This window comes from Ambystoma mexicanum, chromosome 14, assembly GCF_040938575.1.
Source record: "Ambystoma mexicanum isolate Mex_15411 chromosome 14, UKY_AmexF1_1, whole genome shotgun sequence".
Taxonomy (NCBI): domain Eukaryota; kingdom Metazoa; phylum Chordata; class Amphibia; order Caudata; family Ambystomatidae; genus Ambystoma; species Ambystoma mexicanum.
In genome coordinates this window covers 618,910,258-618,928,012 of record NC_090940.1, presented here as the reverse complement: position 1 = coordinate 618,928,012, position 17,755 = coordinate 618,910,258, and the positions used below count along the sequence as shown (strand labels likewise).

At 42.4% G+C, this 17,755-nt stretch overlaps 1 protein-coding gene across 3 annotated transcripts in view; it reads right to left on the bottom strand.

Moving 5' to 3' along the window:
* The window catches only part of MLH3 (mutL homolog 3), a 252,031-nt gene that overhangs the window by 76,063 nt on the left and 158,213 nt on the right, over window positions 1-17,755 (bottom strand). The gene's annotated exons all lie outside the window — the stretch shown is intronic.

Below are 17,755 nucleotides of genomic sequence, written 5' to 3'. Positions count from 1 at the left end.
CACTTATTTCCGATATTCAACGAAAATACCGTATTTAAAATCCTGCATCACCCAAAATCCTGCATTTTAGGACTACAAAAATCTTGTGTTTTGCAGAAGTGAGTTTGCAGAAGTGTGTTTGCTGTCTCGCTGTCGGATCCTAGCGAGCTGCCCCATCTAACCTACGAAGCAAGCGTGTTTGTTTGGGCAACGTGCCATGCCCCTTTGACTGAAGTGGATTGGCCTAACTGGGTAGGCGAAGCGTTCTATTATCAATACGTAGCAATACGGAGCAACTTTGACTACGATTTTACCAGGTGTCTCCTTTTCTACACAGCCTGTTTGCCCCGCCTATTGTGGGAGACTACCTTCAAAAACATTTGGCACGTGCGTATGCGCGCGCGCGTTTTGCAGAAGTGAGTTTTTTTTAGCGGTAAATCTTGTAAATTACTTACTTTGTGTGCAAATTACGCATAATAAGTGATTTGCCTTTGTTGAATATTCTTGACCCAAGTGACAGTCTGATATAATCTGCTTGTGTGAGTGTGACTCTGCACAAAAACCGGCATGCCGACTCTCAGCAGGGATGTATATCAAAATATTGAGTCTCTCAGTAAAAAAGCAGTTTTGAGTGCAATAATTAGAGAAAAGAAGTTGAATAAGTTACAGCGGTCAATGTCATTAACCACAGACATCCGCACTTACTATCTATCTGAGGACAAGCAAAAGGCTCCAATTTTTGTCGATATAAGCGACAAAATTGATACATCTAACTTGTGTGCAACTGAGGTGGTTGCCATTCCTGGCGAGCTGGAGGTGGCACCAGTCGCCATTTTGCTTGCGGATGATGCCAGTTCTGGGGAGCTGGAGCAGACGCCAGCCACCTCCCTGTCCAAGAATAATAATACACAATTTCCCGATGAAGTCACCGATCTGACTCTAGAGTCTGCATGCAACACAGGTGACTTATGCCCCTCTGGCTCGGGAGCCCCACTGGCGTGTAACTTCTCTCCCAAAATGCCGGCCATTTGCTCAGTCAAAGCCCAACAGAAGTTAAGACAAGCCTATGAGACCTTGACTTTAGCAGGGGAAATTAATGAGGAAACAATGAATTTTATGAACAGCAGTTACACCGAAGGTTGTGCTTCGCAAAAAGTCCAGTATATATGCTCCAATACAAGAGATCTAATCCAACTTCATGATGAGCTTGACGCAAGTACACACCATATATCCACAAATGCAGCCCTACAAAAGGAAAAAGGGTCGGACTTGTCACATTCTCCTATTTTATTTGAACAGAGCTTTTCCGAGAGTCCTAATAAAGCAGTATCTTTTGTTGCACCGACGCCGAAACGTCGAAAGTTTAACGCCCCCAGGCATGGCTCCACCTTTCTTTATACAACAGGATTTGATTAACACTGAGCATAATAGTTTTTCATTCCCAGAGGCCCCGGCGCTAAATAATACTCTATGCGCTATGAACACAGCTCTATTTTCAATAGCAAAGCTATACGAATCTTTGGATGAGAAGGTTAATAAGAAAATTGACATACTTACTGCAATGATGACAGAGTTTACAAATAAAGATAGCTTACCACCTGGGAAAAAGACATCCACTGATATACCTGAGGCAGCAAAGATGCCCCCGCAAGAAACAAAGGACAGCCTGCTAGACCTGGCTAACTGGGTAAAAAAAAAATGACCATAGTGCCAGATCAGGCTGAATCACCCCTAAAAGTAGTTGATGCCATTAATACACCACAGCAATGTGTCCCTATTTCACCAAACGCAGTTTTGAATGTAGGTGGAAACGGGTTGATTGATCGCAACACTTCGTTGTTAAATGAGACCTATGATACAAACAGAGTTGCGACAGTCACAGCCATGACAGTATGTGATCCGGAGATAAAGATCATTGAGACTACGTGCCCCAAACCAAACAACTCATACAATATATTCTCTGTTACATCTAAAGATCATTCACTAGAGTTGGGGTCAAAGATGCATACAAATGACAAGCCTACACAATCTAGAATAATGCAACAAAATAAGGAGGAAAAAGCTAACAAAGCCAAGGAAATTTGTAAGGGTGGTCCCTGTCAAATCCAAAGTGAAGCCTCATGAACGAGTAGTGGAACCAAATTTGCCAAAAACGCAAATAAATACTTATAAACCTCTTGATGATTTAGTAGCACTAGTAAAATCTCCTCAAAGTACTGCTATAGAGGTTCCTAATAATCAAGTTCCATCTGTTCAAACATCCATGATTCCCTCTGTAACTTCTGAACAGGTGCCTCAGTTACCCAAAGCTGACCAACCCGAAAACCTGAAACCCATATTTGCCTCTATTCAGGAATTATGTGAAGAACTTAGACAATCGATAGCACAATATAAATTGGCTAACCAAGATAGTCATCGGGTGGAGAGCAATGTACAAAGCATATGTACCATGGACAACATATCAGTGTATCCAGCGTTGCCTAACATGAATATATTACAGGGGCCTGGGGTAGATTCAAGAGAGCTTAGCAACGGTCTTGTCCGAGAAGTCAATGATAGGCATAGTGCTCACATTGAAGGAACTACCACCTCATCTAATAACTCTGACAGAACCCAAGCCCCATTATTTCATAAAAAAATGGGCCCTATACAAAAATTATCATTGGTTGGTGATTAAATGTAGACCTCATCCTCATGAGATTTACAATTTGAATCGTACTAGTTTCCTTAACATTTGTGCAGAAGTCCCGGCGTTAAAGGATCTAACGTCAGCGGATATTGGGTTGGTCGAATTTACAAATAATAAAAACCCTGACACAGCCAGATTGTATATACAATCAGGCGTAGTAGCTAATACATTGTGGCAGGCTCGCACCTCTCTATACAATATGGGTTTCATATTGACACAGGAGGCCACCCCCAATAATGGAAGACAGATAATCCCCCAAATCCCAAGAGTCCAGATATACGGACAAGGGAGAGGTGACCAATCTAAAACCAATCAACATCAAGCAGGGGTACATTGGCAAATACAGGACCGCACAATGAAATCATAACAATTGGCAAACCATGACATAAAAAGTCTTCTCTCATGGAACACAAGAGGTTACAATCATTTTATTAACATCAGTAGTGACGCCCTCTAAGAGTTTTATATAATTGTGTTCCAAGAGACATGGCACCTTACCACTCCGATTTGGGACCTATATAATATACATATGGTTCTGGCAATACATGAAAAACAGGGTAGACCAATGGCTGCCCTACTTATGGCCTTTAAGAAAGAAACATTTTAAAACCTTTCCATATAATACTTTCTCACCATTTTTTCAAACTGTGAAAATTCAAAGAGGAGATCTCATTATTGCCATTGTAAATATATACTGGGGTAGGAAGCACCTAACTGTAGATTGCTTTTTCCAACAATTGATTGATCTATTGTACACCTTGCTACTAGATCCAACTTTAATGCATACTCTTGTTATGGGTGATCTAAATCTTCACTGATTAGCACCAGATAATATGGAGAAAACTCTGGAAGAGCAGAGGTGGTTAAATATCATGACAGAGAAACGTTGTCATGTTAACTCTGTGCAAGGACATGCAGACCATAGAGTGACGTGGCAGAGACACACACAGCAGGCCACCCTGGATTATATATATTCTGATTTAACCTTTATGAATAGAGTGATCTCGTGGAGTATAAAACCATCTATCGCAAGTGATCACCATCAATTATGTATGACCTGCATGGGCTCAAAGTTAGACTGTGAGCCAATGATAAATCATAACACAGCAAGTCTCGTGTTAAATAATGCAGGAAATCGAATATCATGGTCCAAACAAAAGCTCTCTCAATGTTGTCAAATATTAACTTACAACTATCGACACATTGAGGAAGGGCACAAGTGTGTTATGTGCAAGCAATGCAGCTTATGGCCACCTTCATACATTTGATTGGCAGGTAAAAGAAAGGCGGCCCTGCGAAAGGACATACAGCAACTAAAGTATCATCCGTCCGGGGTCCAGATTACTTCAAACTAAGAAGTTAAAAGCTATCTATAAAACCTGAATAAGAGAAAGACGTGCGATGCAATATCAAAATGACGGCGAGTCTATGATGAAGCAAATCGTATTAAAATCTTCAGGCAGCATCTGGGCCCTACTTAATGGCAAATTACGTCAAAATCAGTTAGTTATGCAAATAAATCCTATCTCTGCATACAAGTGGGAACTGTACTATACAACCATATATCAGTCCCCATATCCTGGAATACAACTTGATTTTGAGTCTATCGATCAAAACTATATATTTGAATTTGATATGGAAGATATAAAACATTGCATTTATAAATTGAGCAGATCTCGAGCTTCAGGCCCTGACGGGCTACATAACATCACATTGAAGGATAATCCAGAAATATGGGCCCAGATCCTGCATAAGATTTATACACACATCATGGCAACTGGGAAAATTCCCTTGTCATGGGAAAAAAATCGATTATTTTGCCTATATTTAAAAAAGGCGATTGTGCCGATCCTAGGTCCTACAGGCCGATAGCCCTTCTCGATTGCCCAGGCAAAATATTTGCACGTCTTCTCTTAGTTGAATTTAATAAATGGTTGAATGAAAAACCCCAGAGAGACCCATTCCAAACAGGGTTTATCCCGAGATTAGGAACAGCAATCAACTTAATCACATTAAATTCAATCATATCCCTAGAAAAACAGCGCAAACAGGCCATATATGTGGCTTTCATCGATTTTAGATCGGCTTTTGATCTTGTGCCAAGAGAGATGCTGTATAAAAAAATGTTGGATAATAATTGCCCATTGCATATTATGAAATGGATTGTGGAACTTCACACAGCCACCACAATTCAAATAAGACTGAGAAATGATGGCTTTTTATCAGACCCGATACAGACCGCATGAGGCTTGAAACAAGGTTGCCTACTGGCATCGGCATTATTAAATATAATATATTTAATAATGTTAAATTCTTATATATCTGACCCAAGTCAGATTTATAAAATTTATATATTTTTATATATCTGACGTGGGTCTCTGGTTAAAACATCTTGTGGGAGGTGCTCCCAAACTACAAGGGATCCCAATTAATTGGCTAATATATGCCGATGGTATGATTCTCATATCTAAGACACCAAGTGGATTAAAGAACTTATTAGAAGCCTTAGAGAAAATATGCTTTGAAGAACTGCATAAAGATTAATTTTGCAAAAACACAAGTCATGCAATTTGGTCATGTGTCAAAGAAAAAAATGCACTACAAGTGGCAGTTACAAAACACAGAATTAGCCTCCGTTGGATCTTATATTTATTTAGGCATCTGTGTTAATAACCACCCAAGAGATTTACCAGCAGAGAACCATATCAAAACAAAGCAACAAATGGCAATATCCCAGATGACAATCATAAGAACCAAGTTTTGTAAATTTTCTATTACACCATTAATTGTTTATTACAAGCAAAAGCTTGTACCCACCGTCTTATATGGAGCCGAAACGAGAAAATGCCAAGCATATGCTTATTGGGCTAGCATTGAGGGCATGTCTTGGAAAAAGGCACTCATGCTAACCCTGTCTGAATCATTGTGCATTATTAGGCACAAATTAGGCCTGACATCTCTTTATGCTATGTACAAATGGGGAATTTGTATGCTGTACAGAAAATGTATGATGGTGGAAAGTAACAATGGCCTACTAAAAATAATTTCAACTCATCTGATGAATTCAGAAGACCAGTTTGCAATTAATTGGTGCAGTAATGGGCAATAAATTCTTGGTGGAGCAGGCATATAATTAGAACTATTAATCGAAAATCCGACTACAGCTAAAAGCCTGCTCTGGAGATATGATTGGATACGTACATGTGATAATTGCATGGAACGGAAAAGGTTTATTGAAAATCCTCTTGCCCTTATATTGCAGGTCTTTACAGAGCCTTATTTGATTCAGTCCCCAGATGCCAGCCATCGCGCAGACTTTTTGCGTTATAGATTACATATCTGGCCAACCAATGCAATTCTGTGCAAATATAAAATAATACCACCAGAGGAAGTCAACTGGCGATTCTGTCATGAGACACCAGAAACTATTAAACATTTAATGGTGGAATGTAAAGAGCTACTGCAATTAAGATTACTTCATTTAAAGCCCCATTTTGAGGATCATGTATGTTTGACAACAGATCTGTTGTGGCTAAAACTGTTTCATACGCACAGGAAATCTTTGAGATATGCAATTATAAATTATCTAAATTCCCTAAAAATGAAAAGAACTGAGTTGGAACAATACAAATGTTTTGCTTAAAAGCATATGATTTTGTAATCAGAGTAATTGCATCCACAGGTAATAGTAAATAATTGGGAAACTCTGATGTAACAAATGTGGTGTATGAGAAATTTGTGCATTAATGTAGTATATGGCAAATCATATTATGTTATCACAGTGATTACTTTTAAATAGTGTAAAATGTATTCTGTATTTTGTATATTAACTGAATGAAAGTATATTTGTATGTTAAATGTGTAAAGCTGAAAGGTTGGATTCATTTTCAACCATAACAGCTATAAATAAAATAAAGACTACAAAAATCTTGCATTCCAAAATACCAAAGGGGTTGCAGGGATGTCCCCTCTCCCTTAATTCGGTATTTTGGTCTGCGGCGGTGTCCACCGCATACCATACACAATATATGTTGCAGGGGACAAAAACAAATCTTGAATCACAAAATGCAAACCTATTGTGTTTGTGATTTTGTAGTTCGAGATTTTGGTTTTCGTTATATTAATGTACATCCCTTATTTTCCACTTTGTAATGCAAATGACAAAAACTGTATGGAGGATACCCAAGCACGTATAAGGGCACAGGCGTTCTTCACCATGCAATTTGCAAATTTTCAACAAAAAAAAAAAGAGTCCAACAGTAGCTTGCCTGCTTACAAAGTCTGTTTAATACGTGCACACATCAACTTCAGAGCAGACATGCTCCCCTCTGTTCCTACTAACCAAACTCAGCCCCTTGTTTCACAGGCCTAAAGGATCACCAGACCATCAAAATGGCACCAGTTACGCTACGTAAAAGGCAATGGCAAAACATACCCACCAGTTTCATAAGCTTAGAGCAGACAGGTTCTCACTATGGGGTGCCTTGCACTGATAGTCCTTAGCTTGTTTCCATGTCCTGACTAAGTTACTGGAATATTTGTTATAAAAATGAAAGATACTTTTACACTAGGCTTTCCCCCTGGACTGAGACATTGTGCATCTTCCAGCATGTTTTGGCACCCACACAGCTTCCAAGACAACAGCTCTAATTCAACAGCACAAGATGCATTCCCAGCTTGCAGCACATGATGCCCACCTGCTCTCATTCCACTCTGTTCACTCAGCACTTTCTTGTCGTTTGTGCTCCACCAGGTTACCACTCTGCCTGGTCTCTTGCCTTTGCACCTCTGCGGATCTGAATGTACCAAGTGTGATGAATCCCAAGGTGTTGTCACTGCTTTAGATGGGGGAGCCCCTTTCCATGAGGCCAGGAAGGTAAGGCCGCCATGGGGAGGAAGTACCCCAATGAGCGTAGTGACCTTTCTGGGAGAACACAGTATCCCTTTGACCACCCACATTCCCTCAAAAACCTTCCAATTCCACACTACCTAATGTCCCCATGGGTTTTTGCAGTACATCTCAGGCAAGAACTACTGGAATGAGGAAGAGGCCATGAGGACTGAAGAACACTGACAAGAACGAGCGCACACGCACTCTTTTGAATGATCCTATTGGTCAGCTGGCATTCAAAGGCAGAGAGGAAAGAGCACTATAAGAGTCTGTTTTCGGTAGGGCACGGGCTGAGACATTGGGCAGGTACGCGCTGACCAGCAGAGAAGCAGCAGACAAGTGTCTGGGGGAAAGAAGCACTCACAAAAGGCCTGCGATGCAGAAGGCAGACCGGAGGAGAGGAAAGTTAACTGCCGGTGACCGAGGCTGCTGGAGTGCAAAGAAACCACTGCCGAACTGAAGAAAGTCCCGGTGAGCCAGAGAAGCTGCCAAAGCTCCTGAGAGACATACAAACAACCGGAGGGTGACAGCCAAGACCCTGCAGGTACATGTCAGGGTTCCCTACAATCTACTGGCTATGAAAAGGGCCAGGGTGCTCAAAGCAGGGGTAAGGCGCAAGGGGGTTGTGGCTCATTGAGTCTGTTGCTTCAGTTGTTTGGGAAAAGGTATATTTTGCAAGCATTTTTTCCTTTAAATTCCTTTTAGGAGACTAAAGTGTTCCCAGTGCAAGATGGAGATGGTTACATTCAGCAATGATTGGCTCGGTGGCTACTATTACGATGATGGATCAAGTGGAGGCAAGTAAATCATCTGAGACTATTTTATGTTCGAGAAGCAGCAGCCTCAGACCTCTCCAACCAGCTCTCAACCGTCCTTTTTCCAAACACAATATTCCAACAGAACTAAGTGACATGTATTGTGCTCCAAAGTGGAATGCACCTGAACACCACAACCATTATGCTGATAGCAAGGCAATGTCACATAAAAAGGATGCATAGAGCAACTATATACACTTCACATAACTATATATATATAGGCGTATGCAGGCGATGATTATGAACCCAACCTACACACATAGGTACACATCACATATAACACACCTCCTTCCCTTTACCAGGTGTGAACACATTGAACACCACTCCAACTGCTGTTGTCCAAAACGTGGGCGCAGCAATCCCAATGGTATTGTTGCCACCATCAAAACCCTTTATAATAGCCACTCTCTACTTACACCTCTCACCGTTATTCAGCAACACAGTATTTTCTAAACACTACATAGGGGATGAAAACTTCACAAAACCTTTATCTACTCTCCTACCTCTCCTTACCTTAACCAACATTCCCTCTTTCAACACACATTCCTAAACACACTTTTTCTCATCATACCTCTCCTTTGACCTACTTTGCGCATCCCAAATCCTTTCGTGCAATACCTTAACTGGCACATCTTCACGAGCTTTAACACATGTTTTCATCCACCCCGGATGCAACCTGGAATTTAGCGTCCTCTTTCTCAAAGCTTCAAACGGGGAGACTCCCGTCACCTGGTGTGGTGCAATCCTGTATTTAACCACCCGCTCCCAATCTTCACCAGTGGCACTGGCAATCCTAATCACTTCCATCAACGTCCTGTTAAACCTTTCAATAGCTGCGTTCCCCTTGGGATTATACAAAGCTGTTGTAGAAGGTCCAATCCCATTGACCTCCAAAAACGCATTAATCTCTCTCCCCACAAACCGGCAACCATTGTCCAACACAATCTTCCTGGGAAATACCTCTCTCTAGAACACTGTCTCCAAGAATGTTATTATTCTACTGGAACTAATGTCCCTCACAATGCACACCTCTGGCCACATAGATAAAACGTCCACTGGTGCAACCAAATATGCATTCTGGGTTCCCCTTATGGATATGTGAACCAAAATATCCATGGCCACAACATCCCAAACAGAACTAGAAGGCTCCACCATCCTCATCAGAGGCACGCTGGTGCTCAGCACCTTATCAATGTTCTTACAGGCCTCACATTCCTGCAAATATACCTCTATATCCTGATCCATTCCTGGCCACCAAAAATCTTGATGCAGCAGACCCTTCGTCTTGCTAATACCGAAATGTCCATCATGTGCAATGATATGATCGTTTATTTATATAGCGCCTATACACAATGTGTTTCAAAGCGTTTCAAGGCAAGGGAGGGAACAAGGGAAAATACGACATTCTTACAGGCCATGAACAGTAAGGATGTGAAATTAACTATCGGATTCAGCCTGACGACATTTCAGATAGTGCTGAGACACAGATAAGGAAGGGAGCGGGAGAGTGGGAGGGAAATGGAAACAGACAGGAGACTACCGTACTAGGCCTGACAACATTTCTGGTGGAGCCGGAGCAAAACAAAAGGAGTGGGGTGCAGAAAGGGAGGAGAGGAACAAAACAAGTGACTATCGTACTAGGCATGACAACGTTTCAGAAAGTGCTGGAGGGGGGGGAACAGTAAGGGGATGGGGGAGCGACAGACGAAGTTGCTATCATACTAGGTCCAGGGACAATTCCCTGGACCAATCCCAAGCATAACTTTATGCTCAATCCCAAGCATAACTTTTCTCATGCCCTCTGTCACAACCATTCGCTCACCCTGCAAATGAATACCACTCAATTCCTGCTTCCCCTTCCTGAAACCCTTCAACTCCTCGTTACAATCCTTCATTGGCCACCCTTCCTGAACATATCTTGCCACCACCTTGTAAGTATAATCTTTTTCATATTCCTCCCTCCAATCACTTTCATTGGGCCCTTTACAATTGGGAAAAACTTCACCTTCCTCCTTGCATTTCACATCGCCATCCTCCTATATGGTGTTACGAGATAATGCTTCCGCAATGACATTTAACTCTCCCTTCACATGCCTTACCTCCATGTCTAAATCTTGCAGGGAAGAAATCCATCTGATGATCCTTCTTGAAACTCCATCTAGCCCCTTCCTGTTGAAAATGCCTACCAAAGGTTTGTGATCTGTTAGAACCACAAACTTCCTGCCCCCAAAAAATTGGCAGAACCTCTCTACCCCCACACACAAGCCAAAGCTTCCCGCTCAACAACAGAGTAGCGTGTTTCAGCTTCCTTCAGGACACGTGATGCAAAGGCCACCGTGTGCAATACTTCATTGTCTTCTCAGCCACATTTTTAATACATTTTCTGTAAAATTCTATTGGCCCCAGATAAGGACAACTCTTTTTATCCTTGGGTGCCTTCATTTTTTGTATAGCCTCCAAGGTGGCATATTTTGGCTTCACACCTTTCTGTAGATAATTCTTGACCTAGATATTGCACTTTCTCCAACTTGAATATACCACTCAACAGATATAGTCAATCCTGCTTCCGCAATTGGTTGCCACGCTTCTCTTAGCCACCCATCTTTCTCCTCCACATTCTTCCCGCACACCAATATGTCGTACTGATAACAACATGTGCCTGCAAGGCCTTTGAGCAGATTGTTCATGACCCTTTGCAATACACTGGAGACGGACACCAACCTAAAACAGCATCCTTTTACACTGATACAAGCCAAAAGGTGTTATGGACGCAATCAAATCCATGGAGTTAGGATGCAGCTTAACTTGATGCTAAGCTGTTTTCAAATCAAGTGTTGAAAAAACTGTGGCTCCTCCTACTTTCACCATCAAATAGTCTATTTTAGGAAGCGGAAATCTGTCTGGCATCACATTCTTGTTAAGCCCCCTGAGATCAATATATAGTCTTAAGCTCGCCTTTGGCTTGCATACAGCCACTATGGGGCTTAAACATTCCGCTGCATCCGCTTCATCAATTATTCCTTCACTCATCAGTCGCTTCAATTTGTTTTCTACATCCACCCTCAAAGCGAGTGGCATGGTGCAGGCTTTTAATCTTACTGGTAAAGCCCATGGCTTCAAACTAATCGGGTGAACAAGTGCTTTTAGACATACCATTCTTTCAGCAGAAAGGCTTCCAGAAATAATTTGACCACATCAGTTTCCCTTACTTGAACAGACTCCACTTTTCTTGGTTCCTTTCATACAATCACCAGCTGAGAGGGATGATCAGGATCAAGTGTAAAATCCAGTTTGTGCATCCAAGGACAACAAATTGCCTCCCTTGGCTGTCACCCTTACCATGCCTTGAGCACTGCTGTTACCATACCTGAATTGTGCCCAAAACTCCCCCACAATGTTGATAGGCATGTCCCCATATGCATGCGCATATACACTAGTTTCTTGCAAAACACCTATAGTCTGCTCCACTATCAATTAAAAGACTTACAGGCACTGCATTCCCCATTATATCAGCATGTGGCTTGACCCGCTTGGGTGCCGCATCAACCGCATTCACCACACAGCTTCATCCTCCCCACTACTTGCTTCGTTTTGCCAAAATGACACTCTATTCTGCACCATTTTCACACTGCCAAGCTTGTTCCAATGCCTGAAACAGCACGATATGTGACCCTTTCTCCCACAGTCCCTGCATATCACATGCTGCGCAAAGCACCGTTTATCACTGGGAAGATGATCGGGATTTCCACATCTATAACATCTCTAGACAAATGTTTTCCCCTTCATCCTCTGCTTGGAATCCACTTTCTTCTTGTTTATCATCATGGCTTCCTCCTTATGACCCTGCTGTTTACGCGCCGTGACTTGTTCGACTTCATTTGTGCCACTAGGTGCAGTTCTGGTAGGTTGTGACTACAACGCCATGATGTACTTTTTAATTTGTTCCACCATCTTTGCAATTTCAATGGCACTCTCCAATGAAAAATCCATGCCACTGGCTCCCTCTCCCCATGGAGCTTCCCTAATCTTGTGATCCGCACATCTGATCATCAGTTGATCTCTAATATGCTCATCCCTGCAGTGACTATACCGCAAAGAACGGTGACAAATTCCTCAATTCATTCTCCACATTTTATATCCCTTTTTGTGAAGTGGTATCTGGCCAAGAACGTATTCTCCTTGACAATAAAATGCTTGTCCAGTTTCAATAGACTCAGATAAAAAAATAGACAAACCTGCTTCCTGTGGTTGTAAGTCCGGCAACTTCTTAAATATAGCTTGGCCTTCTTGGCCCAGGCAATGATTTAGAAGGGAGTCTTTTCAGTCTGCAGCAAAATTACTTCCGTAAACACCTTGCAGTTATCACATGAATCCATCCTTCCAGTCTCCCCACTTCACATTGGGCTCACCCTGGTGGGTTGGAAATAATGCAGGTCCCGGAATATTCATTGGGCTAGTGAGATTGGCCACCAGGTACTGAAACGGTTGCAGGATTTTAAGTGCAATGTGGCAGGTCACTACAATGCTGTTGCAGCTTTTGTACTATTCCTGATGTGCACGCATTCACAACTTGCATGCAAGTTCCAATTACACACTGCTGCACTTGTGAATTACCTGACTTTGAAATGGTGGAGTGCCTAGTAATAACAGTATATGTCCGTGGCTCCGCATGACCCTAAAACGGCGGCTGTGACGTCTCGCGAGGCAACGAGACACCTATGGACTGTGTTTCTGAGCTCTTCAGGACTGCACTCCAGGTCGAGAAGGAGTCTGAGTGCGGTGCGGTGGGTCCACAAATGCACTGACCTGACAGTAGCATTGTAATTCTGAGACACCTTCCTGGGCTCATGGAAACATGCCCCCAGCATTTTGTTTCTCTGGCAACACCGGTTTCGTTTCTCCGGTATCAGTCAACGCTTGTGTCAGGCTGGTGCTACTGCTCTTGCTGGATCCTCGTCACCAGTATTACGATGACGGATCACGCGGAGTCAAGTAAATCTTCTGAGACTTTATTTTATGTTCGAGCCAACTAGGTCCCAACTGTCCTCCTTTTTCCAAACACAGAATTCCAACAGAACTAAGTGGCATGTTTTGTGCTCCAAAGTGGAATACACCCGAACACCACAACCATTGTGCTGATATCAATGCAATGTCGCATAACAAGGATGCATAGAGCAACTATACACTTAACATAACTATGTACATGTTCCTACACGCATGCAGGCGATGATGATGTACCCAACCTAAACACATAGGTACACTCATCACATAGAACAGCTCCTGTGAGATAGTTTGGAAACCTGTTAAGGATTCTAAACTGCCTTTCATTCAACTAGTATCCAAAGCAGGTCACAGCAGTTTGGGATCCTGAGAATGAGCTAAAGGAAACCTCAGAAAATAATCAGAATAATTTTCAAGCCATCTTCTGAGGGAGAGGATTACATCAAGAAGGTCAGTGACTTCAGCAGGAAGGAAAGCGGAGTGTAAAACGGTCTATAGTTTAGTAAAGTTAAAGCTAAACTTTCAACAAAGCATTCTGATGTTAATATTGAAGCTGCGTTATGAGCTGAAGAAAAAGACCCATTATTTTAATAAAGCTGTAAAGTGCAACAATCGGATTTCTAGAACACCAACATAGGTAATTTAATTCCTACGCGTTACCCATACTAATAGACATGCAGGCTTAACAATTGGCGTTGACGTGTGTGATTCAACAGACTTTGCCTTCAGCATAAATGAACTGTATTTAGTTAGAAGTCACAGCGTAGGAGCGAAGGCCATTAGAGTAAAGAACCTTATCACTAACCAAGCGTGATGCACGTTTCTTCTAGAGAGCTGAAGTGAAACTGAGCAGCTTTTCCGAACGCAGCGTTCTGAGTGCCGATCAACACAGTGAGGGTTCATTAAATGCATTGCTCGTTTCGACAACAGCAACAGATGAAATTTCATCACTTCAGCACTATTAAGAAGCCTTTGCATAATCTGTATGCAATATAGTTTGTTATTAGAAGAAAGAGACATCTACATTTTACCACACTAAAATTGGAAGCAATTCGTTTTCTTTTCATGAACTACAATTTTACAAAAGTCAAGACAGTTTCTGAGAGCAAGAAGTGAACAAGCAAACACAATTTAGAGTTGAAATGAACAGTTAAATTGTTTAGTGCTTCACTCCAAGAGGTTTGAGAGTGAAAGGGATTGGCGGAATACTGTCCTTTCTTAAAGAGCATTTCAGCAAGAAGCAAAGGCGAACATGTACAGGAAAGATAATAGAATTAATGTAGTTTGCCAGTTGGGTAGACACACTGGGAGAGAAAAATATTAATGACTTTATATTTTGTTTTTAGGTCTGACGTTCCAGTGTTCTTCTGTGAAGATTCAAGGAGACGAGAGCGACTTGCAGAGGCCTGAGTTTGTTATTTTATCCACTTCCCCTTTCCCCTCGAGCTTGCCTGCTCAGCAATTTGTTAGAGGGTTGTTTGGTGAGCGAGCCCAGCTGGCTGAAGGGCTATCATCCACTCCTGAAGGATATAACAGCTGAGACCCGACAGTACAAGAGTGGCTAGTGCCAGGGTTAGCATGACCCAGAAGCAGTATAAGGCCTGTAGTGAAGCACAAAAGTAGTCTTCACCGGGGCAGAGTAACCAAGTGAAGGGGGTCTGGGACCCACATTGGGAAAGCATATCCCAAACAGTAATAGGAAGGAATACAAAGTTTGCATATATGTTATGTTAAATGGGTATTAGCATACTTGATCGGAAAAATAATGGACTACATTTGACCTACTTTGTTGGATCGTTTTTTGGGTGAATTTCGGTCAAATTCCCTGCCACTGGGAAGCCGTTTTTTATTGTAAAGATTATAGAATTAAAATGTGAACTTTTTAAAAAAGCAAACTGTTGCAGCATAGTCGTTCGCTGTTGGTTTTCCCTGGTTGGATCTTTGGACAAGCAATTGTTGCAGGATATTTCTGGATATCGTTTGTGATGGGAGTGCAACTTCTTAAGAGACAGGACCATGCGCTCCGTGTTTGCTTTCTTTTTCATATATAGATATAGATAGATAGATATATATATATATATCTATATGAGTGGGGTAAGGGAATAGGTTAAGGTGGATGGAAGTGGGCGGTGTGGGGGTCTCCCCCCTTATTTTAGAGCAAGAAAACAAGCAAAACAAATTTGATCAAATTGGAAAAGGTCAAACATTTTCGATCAAGTAGACCTAAACCATTAAATACATTTCTTAAGCGCAACCTCCACCAGCTAGTGCATCATGGCACTAATGAAGCAGAAACTGTAAAGGGAACCAGCGAGGAGGAAGCAAGCAAAGCTGTGAGCAGAAAGGTCTTCAGGGCACGCCTGAAGGACAGATGGTCAACAATATCATGAAGGGACAGCGGGGTAGAGTTCCATAACTGAGCCCCGGCCACAGAGAAAGAGCAACCTCCCAGACGGGAATATTTGAAGTGGGGAACTAGGATCCACAAGGCAGTAGAGGAGCGCATGGAAGGAGGGGAACATACTGACCCAATTTAACTTGCAGACACTCGAGCCCTGTTCTGTCGAAGGCCCGATGGACAATGCAAAGAGCCTTGAACTTGACCAGTTTGGCCACAGGCAACCAATGCAAACCATTCAGAATAGGAGAAACAGAGTAATAACTAGCAGTACCAGTGGCCAGCCTGGCTGCAGAATTTTAGAGAATTTGCTATCGCTGGAGAAGAAAAGCAGGTTGAGCTAAAAGAAGCGAGTTACAATAGTCCAAAGATTCAGATGTTAAAGAAGAAACAACCACAAAGCGGAGGGGGTGGGGGGAGAGTAGGGTAAAACCTTGCAGAGAATGCACAGTTTATAGTGAACAGACTTTATGCCCAAGTTTATAACAACGAAAGAAGGGGAAGGCAGGGGGATAAGTTTGGCAGGCCAGAAGGCTGAGGACCACTCTGAAGATTAAGGAGCAGAGCCGACTATAAGAACCTCAATTGTTTCACAATTGAGGCAAAGCCAATTTTTACCTATCCAAAGATGGGCCGCAGAAAGACAGGAACACCGCCGCTCAGTAGTGGCCAGAAGAGAAAGACCAAGCTGCACCAAGATCATCCGCATATGAGAAACACAGAAACCCAAAGGAGTGAATTAGTTTGACAAATGGCTGAATATAAAGATTAAAAAGAGGGGAGAGAGCAGAAACTTGGTGCACACCACAAGTGAGAAACCTAGAGCTGAGACAAAAGGAGAGAAAGATACTGAAAATGACCAGAAAGAAATGACCCCAAACCAGTCCAGGACCGGGCCAGAGACACCAGCTAATGACAGCCTCTCCATGAGGATGCCATTGTCCACAGTGTCAAATATGGCAAAAAGGTCCAGCAGGATCAAGGCCCCAATACCACCCTGTTCCACAATCTGGGCCAAATCATCAACTGCAGACACCAGGGCTGATTACGTTCCCCGGCCAAGCCAAAAACCAGAATAGAAAGGGTAAAAAAATAAATAAATAAAAAAACAGTCCTGCAGAAAGGTGCACAGAAGAGGAGGAGTAACCAAAGCTTCCATAAATTTCATAGGAAATGAAAGAAGAGAGATAGGACGAAAGTTAGAGGAAATAGAAGGATCCAAATTAGGTTTTTTGAGAAGAGGGATAATCGAAGTATGCTTGAGTATGGCCGGAACGTGCATATTCTAGAAAGGCAAATTGACAGCAGTGGTGACTGCGGGTGCAATTGCAGAGATGATGGTTTTAAGAATACTGAGCGGAATAGGGTCTGCAGGGGAGGCCGATTTCCTATTAAGAGTAGCTCGAATAACATCAGATTCCTGAAAGACTAGGAAAGCGGACCAAACATGGAGACTGCCAATGGAACGTAACATCTGCTGACAGAACCAGCAGGACCTACTGGCTGGCGATTTTCTGTCTAATAGCGATTTTATCATCAAAGAATGTGGAAAGCGAGTCACCGAGTCTTTGCGAAGGGATCACTTGGTTAGTGGAGGGAAAGGAGGAGAGGGACTGAAACAATTCAAAAAAGTTACTTGGGGGAATTTACAGAAACTTCCACACGAGAAGCAAAATATGAACATTTGGCTTGTATGATCGCATGCTTATATAAAGCAGGTGCTTTGCGCAGCGCAAGACAAGCTATGGGACAGTAGGCTATGCGCTACTTCCGTTCAGCTTGCCTTCGGGCCAGGCGAAGTCTACCAATATCAGCTGAGAACCAAGGCTCAGAAGGAAGGGCGACCACAGGGCCTAGAAGCTTTAAGTGGCACCAAAAGATTAGCAGTGGCATACAAGTCGTACTTACAGACCTTGGCAGGGGAGTAAACCAAGGCTGTGGCTTGAAGAGAAATCAGATAAAGGGACTGTGAGATTAACCAA